The sequence below is a fragment of the Zea mays genome, chromosome 6 (assembly GCF_902167145.1).
Source record: "Zea mays cultivar B73 chromosome 6, Zm-B73-REFERENCE-NAM-5.0, whole genome shotgun sequence".
Taxonomy (NCBI): domain Eukaryota; kingdom Viridiplantae; phylum Streptophyta; class Magnoliopsida; order Poales; family Poaceae; genus Zea; species Zea mays.
The window spans coordinates 54092990-54113100 of NC_050101.1; positions in this window are offsets into that span (position 1 = coordinate 54092990).

Genomic DNA, 20111 nt, shown 5'->3' on the forward strand with positions numbered 1-20111 from the left:
CTGCGATGGCGGTCAGGCGAGGGATTCCTGCACTGGAGCTTCCTATAAACTGTAGCGGGATTTCTGAAGCTAGTGGAACTTTGTAAAGGCCTCGTAGTGTTGCCCTGCCTTGCCTCCTCGGTAGAGGTGTATGGGATTGGCCATCTCTTGGCAGATGGGTAACATGACTTGTGGGTAAAGATGCGCAACCTCTGCAGAGTGTAAAACTGGTATACTAGCCGTGCTCACGGTCATGAGCAGCTCGGACCCTCACATGATTAATTTATGGAACTTAAATTTAATTTGACATTTGCATCGCATTTGGGATTATTTTTACTATTACTTTCTTTATTATTATTAAGGTTTGGTATTTACTTACACTTAGTAATTGCTAATAAAATTTTGACCAACTTATAAAAGCAATGCTCAGGTTCAGCCCCTATTTTGTTGATCAGGCTTACACTTCACATGAACTCCCACCTTTGGTGAGTTCATGCACATTATTCCCCACGACTTGTTGAGCTATGAACATATGTGAGCTCACTCTTGCTGTCTCACACCCCTCACAGGAGAAGAACAGATGGTTCAAGTGGAGCAAAGTATCGAGGAGTTCGATTCGATCTAGGTGGCGTCTCCTAGTCAGCTTTCTAGCGCCAAGGATAGATTTTAGATCCTGCGATATTTATCTCTTATTTTGTAAGACTTCCGCTATGTAATAAAGTACTCTGATTATATTGTGACATTTATCTCTATACACTCTGTTATTATATATGTTGTCTCTTTTGGCGCATGTATGAGATGCACTCGACTTTGTTCCTTAAAACCGGGTGTGACAGTACCCAAGATTAAACAAATTTTATCCCTTAAGATATGTTTTCACCCAAACTTGGAAAATTAGAACAGAGCACTAAAAATGAGAACCAGAGAGCAATATTATTTTTCCTAGCATGATTAAGTGGTAAAGTTCATGAGAAAAATATACGGAACCCTAGTCCAGTACTGGTCTGGAAGTTATGATTTAATTAGGTATTGAGTACTTAAGAAAGATAATGATTAAGAATAACATGACTTATGCAGCAGTGATGAGGAAAATTTAGTAGACCCTTGACTACTATTGTACCACTGTAAAAATAGTAACCACCCCAGAATATCATAGTAAGTGGGTTAAACAAATAAAACTTGGAAATTGCCAATACTTTAAAAAATTAAAAAGAAAGACTGAAAGTGGGAAACAGTAAGCAACCCTATTTTTCCATAAGTACTTATGATATGTACTATAAGGGAAAAAATATATAACCAAGGTAGTTGTACAATGGAATACACCCCACCCCCAGCCCATGAGAAAGATCATATATTCTAAGAAATCATACAACTCATTCCCTATAAGTAAAAATAACCAACTTTAGGAATATCTGCTCTTGCGCAAAGAAGAAACTGGAAAAATTGGGAAATCTATTGTTTGACATTTTTCAAATAGTGTGGCAGTAGAAAGCACCCACTAAGCCCCAAACTTTAGAAGCATATTATCCATTAGGTATCTTTGGCTAAAATTTGGCATAGAAGCGTATTATCACCCACGAACACCAGCAAAAATAAGTATTAGGGCAGAAGTCATTTCTACTCAAGTGTTGTAGTTCAAAGTACCCCCTCTACCCTATATTTTAATATTTTTGTACAGAGAAAACCACTTCCATTTTAGGCCTCAATTTTTGAGACAAACTTGTGTATGCCAATAGGAAGCCACTGTAATTTTTGTGGGATTTTTAGTAATTTCTAAAACAGAGGCGTAGTTCAACCTACCCTATGAAAGTCCTTAAAATTTAAAAAGAGGAAGAAATCCTTGAAACCTAGTATGCACCTTAGACATGTACAAAGGGATAATTATGTTGCATTCATACTCATACATTTGCATTCATTAGATTGCAATCTCACGGACGGAGAGTACGTCTTGATTCAAGAGCTAGAGGCACAACAAGAGGAAGCTCGGGAACCAGCTCCCGAACTCGTCACCGAAGAATCTCCCGCCGCACCCACAATTGAAGGCAAGCCCCGGTTTTATGCATAACCGTTTATATATGCTATTTTACTATACTTAATGTTTGTAGGTTTGTAATGTGCACTTAAGTGTAGGAGTTGTTTGAAACCCTAGTTGCTTGAACTCAGGATTCCTTTTTGAGATGGATACTAGTATGCCAGGACGAGTAGCTGCTTGCTAATTAGGGATCTCGGTAGAAGTTGAGTGATTTTTCTAGCACTCGCGCGAGGTCAGGAATTGATTGTATTCATCTTGATAATGGGATCTTGGATGGTCTATGAACATGGATCTAGGGTGGATGTCATGACTATGAGACAGGAAAGGAATTAAGGATTAATGTGCGGTAACCTGAGTCAAGCGTTTGAAAGTACTAAACACATGTTGGGAAATATGGTAACCAATAAGTCTAGTACCCGAGTGAAGCCGAGCGCGGACTTTATACCTCACTTGTCCTGAGACGGGGTCTCTCATGCTAGCTATGGTGGGTGCAAGTGCAGCCACTGCACGGCGGCAGCCGGGGTCAGTGGGGCATTGCATGCCAAGGCGGTGAGCCCTGGCCGCGAACGGGGGATCGATGCGGACAGTTGACGTGTGTGGGGAACGGAGTGCCCCTACATGTCGTGTGTTTAGGTTTACCTTGCAAGGTTAAAACTCAATTTGAATCGTCTGCTTCTCGCAGCTAATGAGACCGCTTGACCCCTTGTACCGCATCAAGTAAAAAGTGAAATGAGGTTTCTTGGGATAACACGTTGGTTGCACTAAATGATTGTTACCATGTATGCTTAGAGAGGAGCACACCTAGCTTAATTAAATATGCTAGAACTGGAAAAGCTAAAACTGTTTTTAGACCCAGCTAGTGCTTTTGGCAAACCAAACCCCTCAGCCAAACAACTTCATGGTCTAGAGGTAGAGGAGTAGACTCCTCACACCGGGTAAGTCTAGCTGAGTATTAGTATACCCATCCTTGCTTGTGGCATATTTTTTTCAGGTACCGTGCAGGACATGGTTGATGGTGTGCTTGGCCTTCCACCCTGCCACCGTGTTGGACGGTCGAGTGGGACGCCGCCTCGGCAAGAGAGGACCAGGAGGAGTAGTGGGCTAGGCCTTGCCCTATTCCTCAGTACTGTGGCAGAACCGCCCGAATTATTCCCGCTTAAGTGCCCAAGTCACACCTTAGAGGCAGCAACACACTTAAATCAGAATAATCCGTCAATCCCTCAGATCCAGTCTGATAAAGCCACTTACCAAGGATCAAATACCACTAGCTCACGTGAAGGTGAGGCACAGAGAGAATACAATAAACATGAAACCACAAATTAAGGTACTAGAGTTATTACATGAATCAGAGTTTTAATAAAAGAGAACAAGTTCATATTTAAAATGCAGCGGATAATCGATGACGTCGAATACTGAGGAATAGGGCAAGGCCTAGCCCCTACTCCTCCTGATCCTCTCCTGTCGAGGCAGCATCCCACTCAACCGTCCAACCAGGTGGCAGGGTGGAAGACCAAGTCACACCATCAACCATATCCTGTAGTGTACCTGAAAAATATGCCACAAGCAAGGCTGAGTATACTAATACTCAGCTAGACTTACCCGGTGTGAGGAGTCTACTCCTCTACCTCTAGACCATGCAGCTGTGTTGGCTGAGGGGTTTGGTTTGCCAAAAGCACTAGCTGAGTCTAAAATCAATTTTAGCTTTTCCAGTTCTAGCATAATTAATTTAGCTAGGTTTGCTCCTTTCTAAGCATACATGATAACAACCATTTAGTAAAACCAACATGTTATCTCAAGTAAAACCTCATTTCACTTCTTACTCAATGCAGTACAAGGGGTCAAGCAGTCTCATTAGCTGTGAGAAGCAAACAATTCGAATCGAGTTTTTTAACCTTGCAAGGTAAACCTAAACACACGACATGTAGGAGCACTCTGTCCCCACACATGTCAACCGTCCCCATCGAACCCCCGTTCGTGGCTAGGGCTCACTGAAAGGGAAATAGGGTCAAACCTTTTCCTAAATGATTTTGGTGGTTGAAATGCCCAACACAAATAATTGGACTAACTAGTTTGCTCTAGATTTTACCTTCTACAGGTGCTAAAGGTTCAACACAAACCAATAAAAAGATCCAAGTTAGGGTTCAAAACAAAGGAGCAAAAGAAATCGAAGAGAACCCTAGTATGGCGCACCGGACTGTCCGGTGTGCCACCGGAGAGTGTTCGGTGCCCAAGGCCGTACTCCTTCCAACTTGCCACCTTCGGGTTTCTGGAGAGCCGCTCCGCTATAATTCACCGGACTGTCCGGTGTGGCACCGGATTGTCTGGTGCACCAAGCGGAGCAACGACTAACAGCGCAACAGTCGTCTGCAAAAGTGTGAACAGTGCACGCAGGAGTCAGAGCAGGCGTCAGAGGCGCACCGGACAGCGAACAGGACCTGTCCGGTGCAGCACCGGACTATCCAGTGCCCCAAGTTGTCAGAGCTCCAACGGTCAAAACCTTCAGAACCCTAACAGTTCGGTGAAGTGGTTGGCGCACCGGACAGTGTCCGGTGTGCCCATCGACAGACAGCCTCCCCAACGGTTGAGTTGGTGGTTGCGGCTATAAATACCCCCCAACCACCACCACTCCAAGCATCCAAGTTTTTCAGACATCTCATTCAATACAAGATCTAGTGCAATCAATACAAGACACAATTCAATAGAATCAAAGCCTCTCCAAGTCCCAAATCCACTCCAAACCAATAGTGACTAGAGAGAGTGTTTTGCTCGTGTTCTTTGAGCTCTTGTTCTTGGATCGCTTTCTTCCTTCCTCATTCTTGTTCCCGTGTGTTTTGTAAGCAAGGCAAGAGACACCAATCGTGTGGTGGTCCTTGCGGGGTCTAAGTGACCCGTGAGAATTAAGGAGAAAGCTCACTCGGTCTAAGTGACCGTTTGAGAGAGGGAAAGGGTTGAAAGAGACCCGGTCTTTGTGACCACCTCAACAGGGACTAGGCTCTTTGGAACCGAACCTCGGTAAAACAAATCACCGTGTCATCCGCTCTATTTCTATGGTTGATTTGTTTTTCCCTCTCTTTCAGACTCGATTTTATTTCTAATGCTAACCCCGGCTTGTAGTTGTGCTTTAAGTTTATAAATTTCAGTTTCCGCCTATTCACCCCCCTCTAGGCGACTTTCAATTGGTATCAAAGCCCGGTACTTCATTATAGTTTAACCACTCGAAGTGATGTCGGGAGATCACACCAAGAAGGAGATTGTGACCGGCGGTGACAAGTCTACAAGGCACGGGAAGGCTCCATCGGGGGAGTCCGGCAACAAAATGAAGGGATCCCCTTCACATGCCAAGTCGCATCGGAGTGGCGACAAGAAAAAGAAGATGAAGGAGGTGGTCTACTACAAGACCGATTCTTCGTCACCATCCACCTCCGGCTCCGACGCTCTGTCCGTCACTTCTAAGCGCCATGAGCGATAGAAGTTTAGTAAGATCCCCCTACGCTATCCCCGCGTTTCTAAACACACTCGTTTACTTTCCGTCCCATTAGGCAAACCACCGGTTTTTGATGGTGAAGATTATTGTATGTGGAGTGATAAAATGAGGCATAATCTAACCTCACTCCATGCTAGCATTTGGGACATTATTGAGTTTGGAGCGCAGGTACCATCTGTGGGGGATGAGGGCTACGACTCGGATGAGGTCGCCCAACTCCGACACTTCAACTCCCAAGCCACTACTATACTCTTCGCCTCTCTATGTCGAGAGGAGTATAATAAGGTGCAAGGGTTGAAGAGTGATAAGGAGATTTGGGACGTGCTAAAGACCTCGCACGAAGGGGATGAGGTGACCAAGATCACCAAGCAGGAGACGATCGAGGGGGAGCTCGGTCGATTCGTCCTCAACCAAGGAGAGGAGCCACAAGCAATGTACAACCAGCTAAAGAACTTGGTCAACCAAGTGCGCAACCTTGGGAGCACCAAATGGGATGACCATGAAATGGTCAAGGTTATTCTAAGATCACTTGTTTTTCGTAATCCTACACAAGTTCAATTAATTCGTGGTGATCCTAGATACAAGCTAACGTCTCCCGAGGAAGTGATAGGAAAGTTTGTGAGCTTTGAGTTGATGATCAAAGGCTCCAAACAAATCATCGAGCAAGGCGGCACCTCCACACCTAAGGTGCAACCCGTCACATTCAAAGCAACGGAAGAAAAGAAAGAAGAGTCTACATCAAGTAGGCTCCCCATCGACGCCTCCAAGCCCGACAACGAGGAAATGGCGCTCATCATCAAGAGCTTCCGCCAAATCCTCAAGCAAAGGAGGAGGAAGGATTACAAACCCCGCTCCAAGAAAGTGTGCTACAAATGTGGTAAGCCCGGTTGTTGGGGACTTGTTCTCAAATACTATGAATTAAGAACAAGGCAACACGAGATATTAAATGTTAATGCCCTTCGTCCTTCGAAGCATTATTCCCCTCAGAATATAATGATCTTCATACGAAGGTCATGAAGGACGTACCTTCATCATTGCAGTATAAGTTAATAAAAGAAGAAGCATATGAAATATAAGAGACAACATAAATAATCATATAACATTATTAATTCATTCTTATTATATTATCATGGAAAGACATAAACAATATTGAATTACAAAAGTATTTTCGGCTTAACAGAAGGCAAAAAGCACAAGCGTGATGCAAAAGCAAGTACAAGTCAGCGTTAACAGTACGTGTGTACTGTTCATCTATTTATAGGCACAGGACATAGCCTATGATAAATTACAATTATGCCCTTTACATTTACTATTGGCTTATAGAAAAATCTGTGAGGACTGAACAACCTTTTCCCTTTTAAGTCGGTTCCCTTTTCTGCGATTAGCCGAAGCTCCCTTTCGCACAACTTCAGAGCGACGACAAACTTCGTCACGATCAAGCTCCTCATCGTGTATGCTTTTATCATGAATCCGAAGATACCTGTCCATAAACCATACTTGGAAGACATTGTTAAATTATGTTTTTGAGGACCTTCGAAGGACGAAGGCCCCCAACAGTAGCCCCTCGCAGTATTAATTTGTTTAAGATAACGAATTCAGACTGCGACATGGACGAATGCCTTAAGTCGAAGGTCCGAAAAAACACCTTCCCTTTGCTAGAATAGCAACAGTCAATGACAAACGGGACCCTCCAATTTGGAGCGCGTCGATCGTATAAATAAGAACTCACCCTGAGCACATTTGGTACGCTACTTGCCGCTTGCTTTGTTTGCTCAATTTTTTAGCTCTTGCTTACCAACACTTGCTTAGTTTCTCAGACTTCCTAAGCTTCGGTTTTAAGGACGCATTTTCAGCATTTCCGAAGAAAAGATGTCTCAAGACAAAAAAGTTGCTGCTGAGACGAAGCTGAGCGAAGAGGAGAAGCTCCTTGAGGAGAAGTTTGCTGGATTTGTTGAGTCAATAGCAAAAACAAATACAGAGAAGATTACTAAAGAGATACTAGAAGGCTTGTCTGAAGATACTGATGATAGCGATAGCTATGATGTGGAAAGTGGAGGCGAAGACTCTGAAGATCGGCCCTGGAGACCAAGTCATGCAGTCTTCGGGAAATCAACTATCAAACAGAGTCATCTTGATAATATGAGAGGAAGGTATTTTTGAGATATGTCTATTATGAGGGCTGACGTAGACAGAGCCATTCCTGCTCCCGAAGAAAATGAAGTTGTGATCTTCCGAAGCTTCTTCAAAGCTGGACTTTGGTTCTCGTTGAGCAAATTTGTGGTTGAAGTTTTAAAGACATACCAGATTTTCCTTCACCAGATCACTCCCGAAGCAGTTATTAGAATGGGGATCTTCGTCTGGGCTGTAAGGAGTCAAGGTCTAGAGCCAAGTGCAAGATGTTTTTTGCAGTATGCATGAACTTTTGTATGAGACGAAGGCCTGGGGTAAAGAACAATATCATAACAATTTCGGTTGCTATAGCTTCGTTGCTCGCTCTGGCGCAAGCTACCCAGTGCCAAAGTTTTGGAAGAGATGGCCCGGGGCCTGGATGGAAGAGTGGTTTTACGTGAAAAATGATTTGAAGGCGAGAGAAGACATTAAAGAAATCATCATGCACCCCATCTGGTCCCGCTTCGGCCTTCGAAAGCCGAAGGTAGAAATTGATGAGGCAGCCAAAGCATGTCGAAGGGCCTTCAACACAGTTTGCTCTTTTATTGGGACAAGAGACTTTGTTCAAGAACATGTAGCCTTCAGGATATGGCCACTGATAGACAGCTGGGAAATGCTGAAAGAAACCATCACTAACCCTAGCGAAGGCGGCCTGGTCCGATTGAAATACACCTTCAGGTTTGGAGACCAGTTTGTCGAACCAGATGATGACTGGCTGAAGTGTGTTGAAAATACTAGCGATGAGTTACTTGGAGCATATTCCAAGTCCGAAGATAATGCACTATCTGCGGCCTTCGGGAGCCGAAAAAAGAAAAGATTAAATAGGGTTTTTGATGCTATTGGATTTGTGTACCCTGACCATCGCTACCCGCCACAGGGGCAGAAAAGAAAGGGCGCAACCTCTGGAAAGATTGCTGCTTTGGCTGCTCCAAGCGAGCCTGCGCCGAAGAGTAAAAAGTTGAAAGTCCTCACCCACTGGCCCCGTTATATTAAGCCGGCCATGGTGCCCGAGTTTGGCGGGAAAACTTCTTCAGCTGTCGCTCCAAAGGAGCCAATTCCTTCTACATAGAAGGCTGAAGAACCGGCCACCATGCCGAAGGCACCCTTAGCCGAGAAAGCTGAGGCAAAGACTGGTAAAGATAAGGCCGAAGAGCCAAAGACTGAAGGAACAAAAATGTTAGAAGTTTTAAGCCCTTCGGCGGAAGTAACAGTGCCGAAGATACAAAAAGGTCTTGCGGCCACTCCTAAAAGAAAAAGGATGGCAAGTGTACTAGATGTGCTAGAGTCAGTAAAGGCTTCAAGTTCTATTCCTTCAGGGAAAATTGCCGAGGCTTCGAAAATGCAAATCGAAGCTGAAACAAGACCGGCCGAAGTTGAAGCTGTAGTGAGCCAGGCTAGTTCCGAAGCTGGGCCTTCAGAGCCTGCTGATAAACAACCCTCGGAAATTGAAGAGAAGGCAGCAGAGGAAGAGGCTATAGAGCAGAGTTTGCCTGAGAAAACTGCCGCTCCCGCTCCCGAAGCTTTAAAAGAAAGTATTGAATATATCATTCGTCATGCTTCGGGAAAAAGACTCTCTAAAGAAGAAGAACGAGAAGCTCAACACTATGCCTAGAAGCTGAAATATCCGAAGGGGGCATTAGTGTTCAACGACAGCGGAGAGGAGGATTTTTTGTATTGTCTCCCGGACAGCAAAGAGATATCTGTCTGCCGGGAGATGAGCAGAAGCTTCGAATTCCCAACATTAGGAGATGGGCTTTCAGTACTATCGAAGGATGAATTGGCCGACAGTTTAGCATATAATAGTATAAAGGTGTGAAAATCAATTTTTATACTTAAAAATGAATTTTTCCATTTGTTTATACTTAATACTATGCTCCTTTTGCAGGGCTTGATCCTTAGCAATGCCCTCAGAGCACAGAAAAATATCGAAGACGAAGGATGCACAATAGCTCTGAACAACCTTCGTTCGGAAGTAATTGAACTAAGGAACAAAGGCCTTGAAAAAGATAAAATATTAATTTCATTGGTGAGCAAAATAAAAGAAGACGAGGCTAGTTCCAAAGCTCAAGCTGAGGCCCAGAAAAGTGAAATTGAAGACCTTCGGAAACAGTTAGCCGAGGCCAAATTAAAATGTGCTGTTGCCGAAGCTGATCGAGATGCCAGTGAGTACTCGAAAAATTATTTTGAAAAAACAGTTGCAGAACTTCGCGTATCAAAAGAAAGATGCTTTGAAAAATCTGTGGAATGCGTAAAAAAGATAAAGACTAGCTTCGCCAACGTGGGCGCGTACTCAAGCGAAGACAACTTCATACGGGGCGACCCTGAGGGCGTAATCGAGTGGATCAGCGGTGAAGCTGAAGCTTTTGAAGAGATTTTGAGTGACCGCGGGGACGTCTGTGCATTCTCTGGTGCGAGGGGAGTTGCAGCCATTTTGGAGAAGGCAGGTTGCGAACATGTTAAAACCTTGGCCCAGGCCGAAGCTGCCTTCTCCATCGACGATATGAAGGACCCCTCGGCCGAAGCAAGCTCAATAGGTGGAAAATTTTTCACTGATATCTGGGAAAATGGCGGCCGAGGGATGGCCCATGAAATAATAAAGAAGAGCGAAAAAGATATTCATGACGCTCGAGAAACAACGAAAGCAGCTGAAAAAGCTACGGAACTTGAAAGACGGATATGTATTACTTAATGGCTTTTAACTTTGTTGTTTATTTTTGTGACTTCGAACTAATTTATGTCTTCTACCGCAGCTGAACTATCTCCTCCCCCGAGCCATTCAACCCACTGGCCGACCCAGAAACAAAGAAATCAATAGAAATTATTAATATGGCCGAAGCTATTGTAGACGAAGTTGTTACCAAACTGCTGACCGAAGCTGCAGAAAAAGTTCTGAAGGAAGAAGAGTAGCTATTGTAAAAACATTTCTAGAATATTAATGTAACATTTGCTGAACTATGGTTGTAATATTTGATGCTTATAGATTTGAATGTAATATATGAATGGTTTGTAATTCAGTTCTTTGCGATGCATGAAACTTTATGTACATACCGTTTTTGAGCCTTCGGCGAAAAAACACCTTCCCTTCTTTTCATGCTTCGTAAAGAAGATCTTTTATGCTTCGTAAAAATCATCCATACTTTGTAAAACATCAATGCTTCGTAAACAATAGATCCCTTTTTCCGCATCAGGACTGATGAAGCTGTGATTTTCAGCTTACTTTGTGCCTTGGCATCTTTTCATTTTTTTGTAAAGCATTGCCCGAAGATCGGCCTCGTTTCAATTGATGTCATTGATGTGATATGATGTATGATGTCATGCTATGCGATATGATGCGATAATATGATGCAAAGAATGATGCTAATGCTGAAGACACATACCCATGCTGAAACACAATATCTGTGTCCCTTTAGGAACCATCAAAAATCTCTTTACCGTTTATTTTTCGGCTTCACCGCTTATTTTTCGGTGTAAGTTCTGCATCCCCTAAGGAACGTCTTTTGAACTTCTTCGCCTTATATTTCGGCGGTATTCGCGTTGACTTTTCGCACTTCGCCTTATATTTCGGCGGTATTTGGCTCTGCATTCCCTTTGGAACGACTTTTGAGCAGAAAACTTACACTGCGCTCCCTTGGGAATGGCTTTTTGAAGCTTCGGCAAACTTGCGTTGTGCTCTTTAAGAACGACTTTTTGTAGCTTCGGTGAAACTTTCACTGCGATTTTTAGCTCTGCATTCCTGAAGGAATATCTCTTTGTAGCTTTGGCATTCTCGTAAGTCTGTGACGAAGGTATATTTCATTTTGACATAAACGAAGCTAGGACAGGAAATTAAAAAATAACAAGAAAACTAGGTTTACATTGATTGTTCCTTATTAAAAAGAAAACGACAATGAATGTAAAATTGTGCCAAAGGTAGGATATCTCTCAATATATGTGTTTTGATTCTGGCACAATACTATTAACTGTGCGAGCTTCGGACCCCTCCCTGAAATCTTGCTGCTGATGGGTCTGTTGACTCCCTTTTGGCTGCTGACCTCGTGAGTAGGCAGGCTGTAGTGGCGGCGGAGGTGGAAGCTGTGGCCAATAAACTTGCGGCTGACTAGCCGAAGCAACAGAAGCTACGGGATGATTACCCACATATTCTGATATGTAGGGTGAATGACACGAAGCAGTGTGCAGGACCTTCTTCGGTTGACTTTGCCGGGCTTTGGCTTCTGCAATCTCTTTTTGCTTTTGAATGGTGATTTGACATGTTCTTGTATTGTGGCCCTTGTCTTCACCACAAAATAGGTAGTAGATCTTCCTGGGCTGGTCCCCATATCTTCCTCCGAAGCCCCTGGCGCCTCTGCCTCTTGGAGCTGGCGGCCGGAAAGAGCTTTGTTGCTGCCCCGAAGCTTGCGAAGAATACTACGGCCTCTGCTGTTGAGTTCCTCTGTCATCACTCTGGGTGGAGTTCTGAATTGACCTGACATGCCTCGGGTGAATTCTTCCTCTGAAGCCCCTGGTCATTTTTGAGAACCTGTATGCTTCCTTCCTTCTTTGGCGGAAGTCATTGTCAGCTCGGATGTACTCATCCATCTTCTGAAGCAGCTTCTCGAGAGTCTGTGGGGGCTTTCTAGCGAAATACTGAGCAGTAGGTCCTGGTCAAAGCCCCATAATCATGGCTTCAATGACAATTTCGTTGGGCACTGTAGGCGCTTGTGATCAAGACGCAAGAACCTTCGGACATATGTCTAGAGGTACTCCTCATGATCTTGCGTGCATTGAAACAAGGCCTGAGCTGTGACTGGCTTCGTCTGGAAGCCTTGGAATCTTGTCACCAGCATATCCTTGAGCTTCTGCCACAAAGTAATGGTCCCTGGCCGAAGAGAAGAATACCATGTTTGGGCCACATTCTGAACTACCATGACGAAGGACTTGGCCATGACAGCTGCATTGCCTCCATATGAAGATATAGTTGCTTCATAACTCATCAAAAACTGCTTCGGGTCTGAATGCCCATCATACATAGGAAGCTGAGGTGGCTTGTATGATGGAGGCCATGGAATAGCCTGCAGTTCTGCTGCCAAAGGAGAAGCATCATCAAAAGTAAAGGTATCATCATAAAAATCATCATACCATCCATCATCGTTGAACAAGCCTTCTTGATGAAGCTCCCTGTGTTGGGGCCTTCGATCTTGTTCGTCTTGAGCAAGATGGCATACTTCGTCAGTGGCTTCGTCGATCTGCCTTTGAAGATCAGCCAGTCGGGCCATCTTCTCCTTCTTCCTTTGTACTTGCAGATGGATTATCTCCATGTTTCTGATTTCTTGGTCCAACTCCTCCTCTTGGAGTGTTGGACTAGTGGCCTTCCTCTTCTGGCTTTGGGCCTCTTGAAGAGAAAGGGTCTCCTGGTTCAGGTCTAGTGGCTGTAGTGCAGCAGCCCCTGGCGCTAAAGCTTTCTTCGGTGGCATGACGAAGTTCAGTGCTTGCCAAAGGTGGTCGAAAAAGGGTTCACCGGAGGTGGGCGCCAATGTTGGGGACTTGTTCTCAAATACTATGAATTAAGAACAAGGCAACACGAGATATTAAATGTTAATGCCCTTCGTCCTTCGAAGCATTATTCCCCTCAGGATATAATGATCTTCAGACGAAGGTCATGAAGGACGTACCTTCATCATTGCAGTATAAGTTAATAAAAGAAGAAGCATATGAAATATAAGAGACAACATAAATAATCATATAACATTATTAATTCATTCTTATTATATTATAATGGAAAGACAGAAAAAATATTGAATTACAAAAGTACCTTTGACTTAACAAAAGGCAAAAAGCACAAGAGTGATGCAAAAGCAAGACAAGTCAGCGTGAACAGTACGGTGGTACTGTTCATCTATTTATAGGCACATGACACAACCTATGAGAAATTACAATTATGCCCTTTACATTTACTATTGGCTTATAGAAAAATCTGTGAGGACTGAACAACCTTTTCCCTTTTAAGTCGGTTCCCTTTTCTACGGTTTAGCCAAAGCTCCCTTTCGCCCAGCTTTGGAGCGATGGCAACCTTCGTCACGATCAAGCTCCTCATCGTGTATGCTTTTATCATGAATCCGAAGATACCTGTTCATAAACCATACTTGGAAGACATTGTTAAATTATGTTTTTGAGGACCTTCAGAGGACGAAGGCCCCCAACACCGGTCATTTTATCGCTAAATGCCCTATGTCTAGTGATAGTGACAGCGAGAACGACAAGAGGGGGAAGAAGAAGGAGAAGAAGAAATATTACAAGAAGAAGGGCGGCGATGCCCACGTATGTCGGGAATGGGACTCTGACGAGAGCTCCACCGACTCCTCCTCCGACGAGGACGCCGCCAACATCGCCATCAACAAGGGCCTCCTCTTCCCCAACGTCAGCCACAAGTGCCTCATGGCAAAGGACGGCAAAAATAAGAAGGTAAAATCTATAGCCTCCACTAAATATACAACATCTAGTGATGAGGGTAGTTCTAGTGAAGATGAGGATGATTTGCTTAGTCTTTTTGCCAACCTTAACATGCAACAAAAGGAAAAACTAAATGAATTGATATGTGCCATTCATGAGATGGATGAACTCTTAGATAGCCAAGAGGAATTCCTTATTAAGGAAAATAAATAACATGTTAAGGTAAAGAATGCTTATGCTCAGGAAGTAGAAAAGAATGAAAATTTGACTAAGGAGCTTAGCATTTGCCATGACACCATTTACAACCTTAGAAATGAGAACGGTAATTTACTTGCTAAGGTTGAAAAATCAAATGTTTGTAATGATTCAATTGTCAATCTTAAAAATGATAATGCTAGTTTGATTGCTAAGATTGATAAGTTGAATGAATCAATTTCTAGCCTTAAAATTGAAAATGCTAGTTTAATTTCAAAGGCTAAAGATTTAAATGTTTGCAATACTTCTATTTCCGACCTTAGAGATGAGAATGCTACTTTACATGCTAAGATTGATGAATTAATTATTTACAAACCCTCTACATCTAGTGTTGATCATGTCTCTATTTGTACTAGATGTAGAGATGTTAATATTGATGCTATTCATGATCACCTAGCTTTAATTAAAGAACCAAATGATAACAAAGCTCAATTAACTGCTAAAATTAATGAGCATGAGATAGAGAATGAAAAATTTAAATTTGCTAGAAGCATGCTCTATAATGGGAGACGCCCTGGCATCAAGGATGGCATTGGTTTCCAACAAGGGAGCAATGTCAAACCTAATGCCCCTAAAAGATTGTCTAATTTTGTTAAGGGCAAAGCTCCCATGGCTCAGGATAACAAGGGTTACATTTTATATCCTGCTGGTTATCCTGAGTACAAGATCAGGAGAATTCATGCTAGGAAGTCTCATTCTGTTTCCCATCATGCTTTTATGTACAAAAATGAGGCATCTAGCTCTAGGCATTCTACCCATGTTAAAATGCCTAAAAAGAAATCTCCCATTGCATCAAATGATCATAACATTTCATTTAAAACTTTTGATGCTTCATATTTTTTAACTAACAAATCAGGCAAAGTAGTTGCCAAATATGTTGGGGGCAAACACAAGGGCTCCAAGACTTGTGTTTGGGTACCCAAGGTGCTTGTTTCTAATGTGAAAGGACCCAAGACCGTTTGGGTACCGAAGAACAAGGCCTAAACTTGTTTTGTAGGTTTATGAATCCAGGGGCTCAACTTGGATAATTGATAGCGGGTGCACAAACCACATGACAGGGGAGAAAAGGATGTTCTCCTCCTACGAGAAAAACGAAGATCCCCAAAGAGCTATCACATTCGGGGATGGAAATCAAGGTTTGGTCAAAGGACTTGGTAAAATTGCTATATCACCTGACAATTCCATTTCCAATGTCTTTCTTGTAGACTCCTTAGATTACAATTTGCTTTCAGTTTCTCAATTATGCCAAATGGGTTACAACTGTCTTTTTACAGATATAGGTGTTACTGTCTTTAGAAGAAGTGATGATTCAGTAGCATTTAAGGGAGTATTAGAGGGTCAGCTATACTTAGTTGATTTTAATAGAGCTGAACTCAATACTTGCTTAATTGCTTAGACTAATATGGGTTGGCTCTGGCATCGCCGACTAGCCCATGTTGGGATGAAGAATCTCCACAAGCTTCTAAAGGGAGAACACATTTTGGGATTAAAAAATGTTCATTTTGAGAAAGACAGAGTTTGTAGCGCATGTCAAGCAGGGAAGCAAGTTGGTTCCCATCATCCACACAAGAACATCATGACGACCGATAGGCCGCTTGAGCTACTCCACATGGATTTATTCGGCCCGATCGCTTACATAAGCATCGGTGGGAGTAAGTATTGTCTTGTAATTGTGGATGATTATTCTCGCTTCACTTGGGTGTTCTTTTTGCATGGAAAATCTCAAACCCAAGAGACCTTAAACGGATTCTTGAGACGGGCTAAAAATGAGTTCGAATTAAGAATCAAAAAGATAAAAAGCAACAACGGGACGGAGTTTAAGAACTCTCAAATAGAAGGCTTTCTTGAGGAGGAGGGCATCAAGCATGAGTTCTATTCTCCCTACACACCCCAACCGAATGGTGTAGTAGAGAGGAAGAATAGAACTCTATTGGACATGGCGAGGACCATGCTTGATGGGTACAAGACTCCGGACCGGTTTTGGGCTGAGGCGATTAACACCGCCTGCTACTCCATCAACCGGCTCTACCTTCACCGAATCCTCAATAAGACATCATATGAACTCCTCACCAGTAAAAAGCCCAATGTTTCATATTTTAGAGTCTTTGGTAGCAAGTGCTTTATTCTTATTAAAAGAGGTAGAAAATCTAAATTTGCTCATAAGGCTGTAGAAGGCTTTTTACTAGGATATGATTCAAACACAAGGGTATATAGAGTCTTCAACAAATCCACTGGATTATTTGAGGTTTCTTGTGATATTGTGTTTGATGAGACTAATGGCTCCCAAGTGGAGCAAGTTGATCTTGATGAGCTAGATGATGAAAAGGCTCCATGCGTCGCACTAAGGAACATGTCCACAAGCACAAGATCAACCGTCATCTTCCAGCAAGCATCTCCACCAACTCAAGATGAGGATCAAGCTCAAGATGATGAAAATGATGATCAAGAGGATGAGCCACCTCAAAAGGAGGACAATGATCAAGGGGGAGATGATGATGATCAATACAAGGAAGATGATCAAGAAGTACAGGGTCAAAGACCGCCACACCCAAGAGTCCATCAAGCGATTCAAAGAGATCACCTCGTGAACTCCATCCTAGGCGATATTCATAAGGGGGTAACAACTCGATCTCGAGTCGCTCATTTTTGTGAACATGACTCTTGTGTCTTCTATTGAGCCATATAGGGTGGAAGATGCTTTAAGAGATTCGGATTGGGTGTTGGCAATGCAAGAGGAACTCAACAGCTTCACAAGGAATGAGGTATGGCATTTAGTTCCACGTCCTAACCAAAATATTGTAGGAACCAAGTGGGTTTTCCGCAACAAGCAAGACGAGCATGGTGTGGTGACAAGGAACAAAGCCTATTTTGGTGAAACATATGCACCCGTAGCTAGGCTTGAGTCAATTCGCATATTACTTGCCTATGCTACTTACCATGGCTTTAAGCATTATCGAATGGACGTGAAAAGTGCCTTCTTCAATGGACCAATCAAGGAAGAGGTCTATGTTAAGCAACTTCCCGGCTTTGAAGATAGTGAGTACCCTAACCATGTGTATAAACTCTCTAAGGCGCTTTATGGGCTCAGGCAAGCCCCAAGAGCATGATATGAATGCCTAAGAGATTTTCTTATCACTAATGGCTTCAAAGTCGGAAAAGCTGATCCTACTCTTTTTACTAAAACTATTGCAAATGATTTGTTTGTATGCCAAATTTATGTTGATGATATCATATTTGGGTCTACTAACAAATCAACTTGTGAAGAGTTTAGTATGATTATGATTCAAAAATTCGAGATGTCTACGATGGGGGAGTTGAAGTATTTTCTAGGATTTCAAGTCAAGCAACTCCAAGAGGGCACATTCATCAGCTCAACAAAGTACATTCAAGACATACTCACCAAGTTTGAAATGAAGGATGCCAAGCCCATCAAGACACCCATGGTATCAAATGGGCATCTCGACCTCGACACGGGAGGTAAATCCGTAGATCAAAAGGTATACCGGTCGATGTTAGGATCTCTACTCTATTTATGTGCATCTCAACCGAATATTATGCTTTCCGTATGCATGTGTGCAAGGTTCCAAGCCGATCCTAAGGAAGTTCACCTTAGGGCCGTGAAAAGAATCATGAGATATTTAGTTTATACACCTAAGTTTGGTCTTTGGTACTGTTGGGGACTTGTTCTCAAATGCTATGAATTAAGAATAAGGCAACACAAAATATTAAATGTTAATGCCCTTCCTCCTTCGAAGCATTATTTCCCTCAGGATATAATGATCTTCAGACGAAGGTTATGAAGGACATACCTTCATAATCACAGTATATGTTAATAAAAGAAGAAGCATACGAAATATAGAAGACAACATAAACAATCTTATAGAACTATTAATTCATTCTCATTATACTATCATGGAAAGACAGAAACAATATTGAATTACAAATGTACCTTCGGCTTGATAGAAGAAGAAAGTACAAGCGTGACGCATAAACGAGTACAAGTCAGCGTGAACAGTACAGGGGTACTGTTCATCTATTTATAGGCACCGGACGCAGCCTGTGAGAAATTACATTCATGCCCTTCATATTTACTATAGACTTATAGACAACCCAATAGGGACTAGATAGCCTTTTCCCCTTTAAGTCGGTTCCTTTTTCCGCCATTTAGCGGAAGCTATCTTATTCGTAGCTTCGGAGCAACACCGACCTTCGTCACGACCATGCCCTTCATGTTGTATATGCTTTTAACCCGAATCCAAAGGTACCTGTTCATATGTCACACTTGGAAGACATTGTTAAATCATGTTTTTGAGGACCTTCGGAAGACGAAGGCCCCCAACAGTAGCCCCTCGCAGTATTAATTTGTTAAGATAACAAATTCAGACTGCGACATGGACGAAGGCCTTAAGCCGAAGGTCCGAAAAAACACCTTCCCTTTGCTAGAATAGCAACAGTCAATGACGGACGGGCCCCCCAATTTGGAGCGCGCTGAGCGTATAAATAAGAACTCATACCAGCTACATTTTGATACGCTACTTGTGCCATTTGCTTTATTTTCTCAATTTTATAGCTCTTGCTCACTAGAGCTTGCTAGTTTTTCAAGCTCTCTGAGCTTCAGTTCAAGAGATGCATTTTCATCATTTCTAAAGAAGAAATGTCTCAAGACAAGAAGGTTGCTGCTGAGACAAAGTTGACAGAAGAGGAGAAGGTTATTGAGGAAAAGAAGACTGTGGATTCATATATTGCTGGATTTGTTGAGTCAATGGTAAAAACAAATATAGAGAAGATTTTCCGAAGCTTCTTCAAGGCTGGGCTTCGATTCCCTTTGAGTAATTTTGTGGTTAAAGTACTGAAGACGTACCAAATCTTCCTTCATCAGATCACCCCCGAAGCCATAATAAGAATGGGGATTTTTCTCTGGGCAGTAAAGAGCTAGGGGTTAGAACCAAGTGCAAAGTGCTTTTGCAATATGCACAAACTATTATATGAGACGAAGGCCATGGGTAAAGAACAGTATCACAACAACTTCGGTTGTTATAGGTTTATCGCCCGCCCCAACGCAAGCCATCCAGTACCAACATTTTGGAAGAGATGGCCCAGAGCTTGGATGGAAGAATGATTTTATGTGAAGAATGTTTTGAAAGCAAGAGAAGATATTAAGGAAGTCATTATGCGCCCCATCTGGTCTCGCTTCGGCCTCCGAAGGCTGAAGGTTGAAATTGATGATGCCGCCGAAACGTGTCAGAGGGCCTTTAACACTGTATGCTCTTTCATTGGGACAAGGGATTTAATTCAAGAACATATAGCCTTCAGGGTGTGGCCGCTTGTAGAAAGCTGGGAAATGCCGAAGGAGACCATCACTAACTCTAGCGAAGGTGATTTGGTCCGGCTGAAGTATACATTCAGATTTGGGGATAAGCTTGATGAACCAATTGATGATTGGCTAAAATGTATCGAAGCTACAAGTGATGAACTGCTTGGAGCATATTCCAAGGTAGAAGATAATGCACTATCCTTAGCCTTCGGAGGTCGGGGAAAGAAGAGACTGAACAGAGTTTTTGACGCGATTGGCTTCGTTTACCCCGACTACCACTACCCGCTGCGGGGACAAGGGAAAAAGAGGAAAGCTGCTACTTCGGCCACCCCAGATGAGCATGTGCCGAAGGGAAAGAAGTTGAAAGTTCTGACTCACCGGCCGCGTTACATCGAACCGGTTGTGATACCTAAATTTGACGAAGGGGCCTCTTCAGCTACCAAAACAGAAGA